The sequence below is a fragment of the Manacus candei genome, unplaced genomic scaffold (genome assembly GCF_025592945.1).
Source record: "Manacus candei isolate 608988 ecotype Guabito, Panama unplaced genomic scaffold, ASM2559294v1 h1tg000071l, whole genome shotgun sequence".
Lineage (NCBI taxonomy): Eukaryota > Metazoa > Chordata > Aves > Passeriformes > Pipridae > Manacus > Manacus candei.
Window position 1 is genome coordinate 6,896,952 of NW_026138119.1, and position 10,209 is coordinate 6,907,160.

The following is a 10,209-nucleotide window of genomic DNA, read 5'->3' on the forward strand; positions in this document are numbered from 1 at the left end:
CATACTCATTTCTCTCTCCACTATTCTCAGGAACTTCTACTCACCAAACTCCTTCAGGAGCTGGCAGTGCTGGGGGGTTTTCCTGGGCAGAGGTGGAGCAATCAATATATAAGCTGGGGTGCATATTTCCAGTGGAGAAAGCGCTGAACATTTAGGAATGCCCTGGTTGCCCCTTTGCTGTGCGTCGCAGCCGCTTGCAGAAGAACCGGGTAGAATTCAGGACCAAGGAGAGCTCCAGCCGTGACGCTGCTCCTGGCCGGCGCCGGCGAGAAAAGATTCGGTTTCACCGGAATCGTCGAAAATGCCACCCTAGTAAGATAATTTGGGATATTGTGGTGTCGCCCAGCTGACCCCATGACCCCAAGTCCCTGCCATGTGGAGCTCTCCTGTGGAGGGCACTGGTGTACTTTCCCACTAACCAGCGTGCACAGAGAGAAACTCTGAGCTCTCTGATGCTCACTCATCTCCCGGAGGGATGTAGAAATTGTGTGCAAAACCCCAGTGACTTTAAAGGCAGGAAGCAGGCGAGAAATGTGGCATAAAAGGCAGATTTTTTTTTCTGCCTTGCAGTCTTCTTCCAGTTCTGTTTCCTCTGTGCTTGGTGTCTGAATCCCTTTCAACCTTCACACCATATTGGTATGGATTACATGCCTCTATTAGTTATGTACCTTAATTCCCACTTTGGGACCTGCTTGCACTGTCTTGCAGCTTGCTCCATCTTACTCATCATTTCCAAATTAGCTGGACTTGATTGACCCAGATCAGGCTGCAGCCCTCGTGCACCAAGGCAAAGAGAAATTAGTCACTGCACTCCCTCCTTGGCAAACTCGTGCTTTTAAGAGCATGGCTTTGTGCATCTGAATCGAGCAGAGGCCACGTCTCTCCTGATGCTTTGGTAAGACTTTAATAAGGTAAAAAAGTTCACAAAGCTGAAAGGCTGAGAGCAGCTCAGATGCATTTATTGTGTCGAGCCTTCCCTGCCTTGCCCTGTGTCTAGACAACACTTTAATAAAAGCAGCAGGGACTGGCAAGGCAGGGATTGTGTTGATATTCTGCTGCCAGAAGAAAACCAAACTAATGGCATTAATGTGGGTTCACATGGGTGTAACCAGAATTAAGGGCTCTGGACCTGTGAGTGTGGGTGCATTTGCTGCACATTGGATGAAAATGAGTGAAAAAAGTTGAACATAGACAAGGCTTGAGCTAAAAAGACAAATTGAGCTGAGCTGCACATTCACTTTGCCCCTGGATGCCAAGAAAGCTTGTTTGAAGATCTGCAGAAACAAGCCTTTTCCCCCCCCTTATCTTTTCCCAAGGAGTTGGAGTGTGCTGTAGAGTGCTTCCTCTTTTGTGCAGTGCTCCCATTTTTGTTCCTCTTCTGATTCCTTGTTTTATGTGTCATGCTTCTGAATTGCTGCAGTCATTCCCTTTTTCTATCTTCCAGCAATTGTCAAGGCAAAAAAAAAAAAAAAGAAAAATCCCCCCAAAACATTTTACAAACTAACTTTACTCAGCACCACAGACTCCTACCCCGGTGGAAACTCGAGCTTGTTTGCTTTATTTAAAGCTACTCCCTTGCACACATGATATAACTTCACAGATGCCTGGAGTCTATTTACCTCCTGGCTTGTTTATCTCGAAATGGCCAATGGAAGCTGCTCACATTTTTGTCTTGATAAGAATCCAATCATGGAAATTGATTGAACTTCTTCTTTGAGCTTTTCTCTCGCATTTACACTTTTCAACTGGCTTGAATTGTTTAATCTACAGTTAATTTAGAGACGTACAGCTGTGGCTCTGATATATCAGGAGATCAAGATAAATGGCTGGAGTGTTCTTATGAGCAAAAATCTCTCCAGATTCCAGTACATAAATCATTTGTTGTGAAATCGCTCATTGTCTTTAGGCAATGTCATAGTGAAAAATTCAATCTATTCATGAACAGAAAGTCAAGGGATTAGGAGTGGTTTGAAGGGAAAGATGCCACGTTAAAAAAAAAAAAAATAAAAAAAAGGAAAGATTTATCTCTTAATGCTCCCCTAACACAACTTCCCTGCCCTTGTTTTGCAGTGTGGACTCTTGAATTCAATTTCCCACTCTTTGTCTGCAAACTCCAGTCAATAGGAAACGATGAAGATGTCCCCAGGGGAAGAGGGGTGTCTTTGTTTGTATTAATTCAGGAACATTTTCTCTCTCCTTATTCCCTGAAGCAACAGAGGAAAGCTGGAAAGCGGCTCACTGATGATTTCTTACTGAGGGTCAGCCTGTGATCCCTGTGCTTCCAGAGAGAAATTATTTACTGCAGGCTGGGCTCTTTCTGCAGAGCTCAGGGAAGGTCTGGGGAAAATTCAGGCCCCAGAAGAGACTTCTGAAACCTTGATAGACAAGAGTGTGCCCAGTTTTTCACCTGTTCCTCTCATACATAAAATGTCTCCTTTCACTTCAGTTACAACCTTCCACCTTGACCATGTTGAGAAGGTGAGGGTTCATTGTCAGTAATGGAGGGGTTATTTGCTGGAGGACAACTGGGAAACTGGGGAGTTCAAAAGATACAAACAGCATTGTAGAAGCATCTGTGTGAATGCAATAGAATAAACCCCAAAAATGCCCCCAGAATAAAGTTAAGGAGGAAATGGAACCACCCAGGACTTCCAGATGGGAGTGACTTGTAGAAGTTTGCATCCAAATTCAAATTTCTCAAGTGGGAATTCTTAACTCTGAATCACATGTGAATCTAAAGGCTGAGGATGCCCAAGTTCAAACCAGACCAGGTCTCTGGACTTGGAGCTTGTTAGAGAAATGATGGGCATAAACACTCAAGACCAACATCTTTTCCTGTTCTAGAGAATGTTGCATGAGACAGAAGGTTGATGTTTTATCTCTTGTAGTATTCACAACAAGCTCTTTTCAAAGACATGACAAGGGCTCACAGCCTCCTAGAGCCAAAAGGTGAGGGGGTGTCCCCATGGCACCAAGGCCACCTTTATGAAGATTTTTGTATATATTTACATGGCCTCAATTCCATCTAAGCCTTTATGACTTCCTTATTGGCTGGTTTTAGACCTTCATTTATCCCTAGTCAACAAGGAAACATTCAGCTTAGGGACTTAAAGATTTAGGTAGAATTTAGGCCATCTGAACATGTCTCTTTGAGCCTTTGTGCTAATTCTAAAGGCTCCATTTTCTTTTCCTGTCCTTTGCTCAGATGAATTAATGGAGCTATTGCTCACTTCCCCTTTACTTTCTCCTCTCCCTTCCCACTCTTCTGTCCTCAGCTTTGTATCACAGTTTGGAATGCTCCACACACATGGCAAAAGAGTGTTTGCTATTTATCAGCCCAAATCCACAGCCTCATGAAAAAGAATGTTTATTTATTCTGAGTAATTCAGCCTCTGGAGTCCTTCAAACATTAAAGTTTTAATACTTCTCACCTGGAACAGCTGAGCTGGCCAGGAGAGACCAAGCTTTGATGGGAATATTTGATATAAATTTCTAGCCAAGAAAAGCAGTAATGTTGCTGCACACAGGATGAAAATCCCAGCCTGGAGGAGCATGCATGTGAAATTGTGAATCATTTAATAGCCCTGATGAAAAAACCTCTCCAGGAGTGAGAAGCTTTTTGCTTGCCACGGAAAAAATATTCAAGATCCCTGTTAAAAGGCACCTACTCTTTGTTTGTTTGTTTGTTTGTTTGTTTGCTCTGTGTGAAAACCAGCAGGTGAGTCCCCCTGCCCTGAAGTGGCTCCATCACCCAGACACAGCAATTTACTCTGAAGCAGAAGCAAAGCCACTGCTCTGCTTGGCTACTGTGGGCAATGTCAAATGCAACAGGGAGCCTGAAGCCAGCTAATCTCAGCCTAACCTAAGGCAACAGTCAATGTGACTGCTCTGTGCTCCAGCTGCTTCCCAGTTTTAATCTGTTTAATTTGGCAAAGTGGTGCTAATGAGATTTCATTGACAGGAGGGCCCACACCAGCACTGAGGGTCTCCAGGGGGGATGCTGAGGCAGGTGCCTGAGCTCCTTGGGAAATGCAGGTCTAAGTGTTTCAAAATTCTCCACAAGTCCCCAGCTTCCAGAGGAGGCTTTATAAATGTGTTTATTATACAGGTACATGGTTATTAAACTGGGATTTTATGGCTACTTCAGCAGATACAAAGCGCAACAAGATTCCATCTCTAATAAGTAATAAATATGGGTCTCTTGGCACTGCTTTGCCCTGTCACCTACAAACCAGGTTTATCCCAGTTTTGAAGACCTGGAACTCTGAACAGTTGACAAAAACATGATTTAAATACTAACCTTTATGTCTGAACCTATTCTCTGAACCCAACCCAGAGCTGAGGGATCAGTGACTAATGAGTGGGTTGTACAAGGTGGTCCTCACACTGTGCAAAAGACATTTGAGAGCAGCGAACACATCTGTCCTGAACTGATTTTGAGAATCCCAGCAGAACACGTCAAACCAACCAAAAAATCAAATTATGGTACCTGAGAAATGTGGGGTGGGAGAAATGTAGACAAATTAATCCTTTTTTTTTCCTATTTGATGGAGGCAGTTTTAGGTGTATGATGGGTTTGCATGGTGAATGTTTGTTCATCTGATGCTCAAAAACCTTTTAGACCTCCTCATGTATTCTCTTGATTACTTCACTGTCTTCAAAATTGTAGCATTTTCCCCACATCTGAAATTAATTTGATTTGTTATTATTCTTCACCAGTATGTAAAATTGAACAATATCTTCTTTCCAACGACCCCTTATAAATTGAAATACTGTTATCACGTTCCCCATTTAGTCTTCTCATTCTTGGACTGAACAAACCCGATTCTTTCAGTCTTTCTTAAATCACATTTTCAAAACATCTAATCATTCTTGTTGTTCTCTTCTGGACTCATTCCAGCTTGTCTACATCCTTCTTGTGGGTTGGTGCCCAGAAGTGTGCACAATATTCCAGCTGAGATCTGACCAGTAGCAAATAGAGCGGAATAATTACCTCCTGTGCCTTTCAGATGACACTCTTGTTAATGCCATTCCAAAATGAGATATGGCTCCCCCCTCCCCCCTTTTTTTTTTTTTTTTAATCCCCCACAAGGACATCAGATTGTTGACTGAGTTTGTGATGCACACCAAATCCCAGATGGTTTCCAAGAACGTTGCCTTGTTCTTCCCTGTGATGCCCCTTGGACGGGAATCCTGATGTCTCCCAAACCCAACAGAAGGTGGCTTTGCAGCCAGGACGCAGCGACACAGACCATGAAGTGTGAACTACTGCTTTTACTTGTCTCCATTTACAATGTGCATCCCAAAACTGTTGTCCCTTCCTATTAGCTTAAGCAGTGCTGACAGCTCAATTCTCCTTGGAGGATCCTCCAGTCCCTCTCTCTCTTCACCAACCTTTGCCGTGCTCCTTCTAAGAAAGATGGAAGGGCAGGGAGAAAAGGTACATGAATTTCAGTACTAATAGAGTATTGCCTTGCTGGGTTATCTTTGATCCTGAGAGTGACACGCAGTATCTTTCCCAAGGCCACATCCTGAGACATTTTTAACAAGGAAGAAGCAAGTTCTGAATATAGTGACACTAGACCTTGTCTGACAAAAACATCAATATCAGTGCATAATTAATGCAGGATCCACGGTAACGTGGACTGAATAGGGACAGAGTACTTTCAAAAATCAATTTGCTACCTGAATTACAAACACTACCGATTAAACCTGACAAGGCAAAACTCAAACAGGGGGAAAAAAAAAAGAAAAGAAATTAAAGAGCCCATAAGCCAGCGTGCTGGAACGTGGTGCTGGGCCAAAGTCCCCAGCCCCCTCTTCTTTTTTTTTTTTTTCCAATCTGTTACACAAACAATCTCATTCACACAGGCAAGGGCCAAGCACTGAAGTGGACTGCACATGGGTCTTCTCTCCATCCTTCCTCAGTTTGATAGAACCCCCATGAGCAGCAGTCAGACCCTCTGTGCACCCCTGGTTGCTCATGTGCAGGATCCCAGCTTTGCCCAATGTCCTGCCCATCTCCACTGCTGGATGACCACAACCTGCAGCCAAACCCATTTTCATGTGGAGCACAGTATCAGCAGCGCTCTTCCCTTCCTTGCAGCACCTAAAGGATGATCCAGCTCAGGGCTGGGGGCCCACTGTGGCATTGAAATTGTTTGAAATTGAAATGTTTTCCATCAAACAGTGCTTTAAGATTAATGGTCCTGACCCTATGGATTTGATTGCATCTGACAAACTATGCCCAGTGGTCAGGATTTGGCACTCTCACTGCCACGGCCTGGGTTTCATTCTTGGTCTTAAAATTTCAGGGGAGACCTTCTTGCTGTCTAAAATTATCTGAAAGGAGGTTCTAGTCAAGTGAGGGTCATCCTCTTCTCCCAAACAACCAGTGACAGGACAAGAGGAAACAGCCTCAAGCTGTGCCAGGGGAGGTTCAGGTTGGACATCAGGAGGAATTTCTTCACTGAAGGGGTTGTCAGGCTTTGGAAGGGGTGCCCAGGGAGGTGATGGAGTTCCCCATCCCTAGAGGTGTCCAGGAAATGTCCAGGATGTGACACTCAGTGCTCTGGTTTAGTTGTCAAAGTGATGATGGGTCAAAGGTTGGATGTGATGATCTTAAAGGTCTTTTCCAACCTAAATGATTCTGTGGTTCTATGCCCTCTCCTCTTTTTCTTACATCTTTGCATTTAAGCAGCTTTGAAGAACTTCCTGTAAAACTCAGTGACTGCAACTGGTCCAGCTGGAAAAAAAAGGCCCTCCTGGCCCAGAACCCCTGCTGACAGACTCCCTCTGCACACCCAGATACCTTCTTGCCACTGTTTGCTGCGTGCAGGAAGGATTGTGACAGTGTCATCTCAAATTTGCAGCTGCAATTCGAACAGCAGCAGCATTTGCCTTGTCCTAACCCCTTTCTGATGAGATTCATTATTGCAAAGCTGGTGGCCCAACTGCTCCTGTTAACCCTCTCAGTGCCACAGGCCATGTGCAGACAGGCTCACTGAGACCCTCTGCACTCTGGGGGGGCAGCTCTCGCCTGCTAAAGCAGCCTGTGAAGGGAGGTGAATTAGGTGACTCTGCATTCTGGTGCTCTCCAATTAGCCTGGTCCTTGCAGCTCAGCTGCTGGGGTCAGAGCACTGCTCCCACCTCGTGCCTGATGTGCAGATGAGGCTGACAGTGCTGCCCACATTTACTCTGGTGCATCCTCCTCTCTCAGCCCACACCAACATTTCCTGCAGAAATGCAGAGCGTACCCAGGGTGCCGAAATGGTTAAACAACTTATTTGTCTCTGCTTGCTTCCCAAGTTCTCCCTTGGAGCTCAGTCACTGCCATATGTTATATTACAGAGCATGAGAAATCAGACTGAGGTGGCAATTTTAACACCCTTTATTCATACATCCTATTTTTACACTGATAGATGTAAGATATGCAAAGTGTAATTCCCAGCTGAAGCAGACTCAGCACACAGTTCCTGCTGCCTCAGCCAGGGATGGAGGAGGCCCAGCCAGGAGAGCTGGGGACAGGCAGCCCTGCAGGCAGAGCGAGCCCTGCTGCTGCCTGGGAGGCTCTGCTTGGGTGCTGCCTGTCCCATTCCCACTGCTCTGGGAGCACATCTTGTCTGCCACAGGTGGCCAACAGCTTGAGGTTTGCTGGTGCCTTCAGCTGGGAAGTGGCACCTCCTGGCACCAGTGTGATGGCAATGGCAGAGGGAAAGGCACTGGCTGGTCCAGCTGCCCCTGGGCAGTTCCAGCTGTGGAGGTCTCAGAGGTGTTAGCAGAGCACTGGGATGTAAAGCAGTGGCATTTCCCTTCCTTTGCCTGTTACTGAGGTCATTCCTCTGTTTTCTTTTCCCAGGAAGAGTGCAATTTGCTGGAGGTTTTGCACTTTGAGAAGCTGCCTGGGTCTTAGGGAGAGAGAGAAGTCGAAATTAAAGTTTTGCTCTGTTATAGGTACAAAGAGAGCACTCTGAGGTGAGGCTGTTAGTGGCCTTTGCTACTGCAGATACAGCTGCTGGGAAGAGCTCAGGGTTTACAGGCCAGACATACGAGTCAAGGACTCATGGATTCCTGAGTGAGAGTCCTGAACACGGACAGCAGTGTCCTCCTCCCCTCTCGTGGGCAGTGCCACCTGCTTTTCATGCCCCAGGGCTCCCTGATCCAGTGAAATCCCTGCTCTGCAATGTGCCTTTTACAGGAAGGAGTTAAAAGGCTAAAAAAGAAACATTTCAAAGTTTAATTTGAAGCACCGTGTGACTGCAGAGCAGATTTACATGAACGTCTGAAGTGAGGAATTTTGGAAAGACAGTGGGGGTGGGAGCAGAGGAGACCACAATTATAGCAGAGCCCCCACACAGATGCTGAGGCAGATGCAGGTGGGCCAGCAAGGAGGCCGAGCAAAAAGGGGACAGTGGGGAACTTCCTGGCACAAGGGAGAAGCAGGTGTGTCTGGAAACTGAGAATGGGGATGGCAGGGGGACATTTTCTTCTCTGAGACCTGTGCTGGGAATTAAGATCCTCCCTTCTCTCCGTGAGTGCCAGAGGTGTTCCCTGACAGCACAGAGCTGAGGTGCCAGTCTCGTGGGAGCAAGTTGGGGATGGCTCTGTGAGAAATGGGCTAAAGGGAGTCTGGTCCCAGGTGTTTGTCTCTTGGACTCACTCCTGACTCTTCCTGAGATGGTGCATTTTCTGCATCCCTGATCCGTGAGCATGCTCTGCTGGCTAATCAAGGGCTGAGGTTCATTAACAGCACTTTCTCCTTTACCTGACAACTTATTTTCATGAAACACATCAAAACCTCATATCCTCACTCACTCTGACAAAAAGACAGTCCAAGACAGCAGACACAAGACTCTTTCCATTTGGAAATTGGTCTGGCAATGAAAGGCAGGTGCCAGATTTGTAAAATAAAGCCTGGGCAGAAGCACTCAGTGCACAAGGAGGGCACCACAGGACTTTAGTCTGGAATTATCATGAGAGCTTTGCTACAGCTGACAGAATTTTTGCTGGCTTGGGCTGCTGGGCATAAGGGAAATGAGAGGAGAAAAATCAAGTTGCCTGCCAGGCTGAGACTTTGTGGCACTGAGTGTATTCATCCTGTATGAATGCTCACCTATGTACAGGCAGCAGTGTGTGTAAATAAGAGGCACAGCTGCAACACAGCCAAGTATGTGTGTGCTTATGTTTGCATTTGTAGACATACACAGGAACTTCTGTGTCTTGTGGAGATGGAGAAACACCAATCCCTAATTCAAACCACAGAACAGCAAAATCTTTTCCTTAACACTTAATTTAGTCTCTTCCGAATGGTCTGCTATTTTTATCAATGCACAAAGATCTCCAAACTCAAGCTACAGTTTGCATGTTGCACTGAAGTGCAAGATCACAAGGACATTCTTGTCTTTAAGGGCTTAAAGTGTCAGAGCCTGAAAAATTGTAGTCTCAAAACTCAACCACATAAGCCACCAGGAAGAGAAGAACAATAAAACAACCCTGAATGATGGAGGCAGTCCGAAGAGTTTGGTGCTCCATCCCATTAACAGCAGGGAAGGATAATTAGGCCGGACAAAGCAGCATAAAGTGTACACCAGGGAGTCATCCTGAGAGGCAGGGAGCTGGGCTGCCTGATCTAAGAGGCCTTTTCCAGCTGTAACAGTGAAGAACAGGATGGTTTTGAGAACCTGTTTTTTGCAGCAGTGCTCAATAGTTGGTCAGGGAAAGGCAGGCACATGATACATCTCCTACTGTCATCTGACACCTTCCACTAGATGCCTTTTCTTTTTTCCTTCTCCTTCTTGCAAACCGTCTCAACAAGACATCAATGGGTCTTTAAGGGAATGTTGCAAGAAAAAATAAAAGAGACACCAGCTCTGTGCCAATGGGAAGGAGTGGAAGCAAGCCAGGAGACTGTGTCTGGGGTGCTAATTAGAAGATATTTCCTGCCATGGTGATGCTGTTATTTATAGAACTGGGTGTGAGAGACTGTGAATGAGTGTGAGAGGGTGCAAGTGTGGTTGGGTGTGAGTGAGGCACCCCAGACTGGGTGCCTACGGTTAGAGGAACTTGTTGGTGTATTTTAAGGCACCCCAAACTGGGTGCCTACAACTGGAAAAACTCCCTGGTGTATTTTAAATGCGGCCATTGAAACTCTGTCCCTGAGGAGATGCAGGCACACATGTAGAGATAAATGCTAATTTACACAGACAAGG

At 45.8% G+C, this 10,209-nt stretch overlaps 1 long non-coding RNA gene across 1 annotated transcript; it reads left to right on the forward strand.

Annotated features, from left to right (window-relative positions):
* Positions 1-215: 215 nt before the first annotated feature.
* Positions 216-2,454, forward strand: LOC127480194 (uncharacterized). Its single transcript, XR_007907784.1, has 3 exons — positions 216-312; positions 709-895; positions 2,071-2,454. It is a non-coding gene; the product is annotated as an uncharacterized LOC127480194 (long non-coding RNA).
* Positions 2,455-10,209: the final 7,755 nt, after the last annotated feature.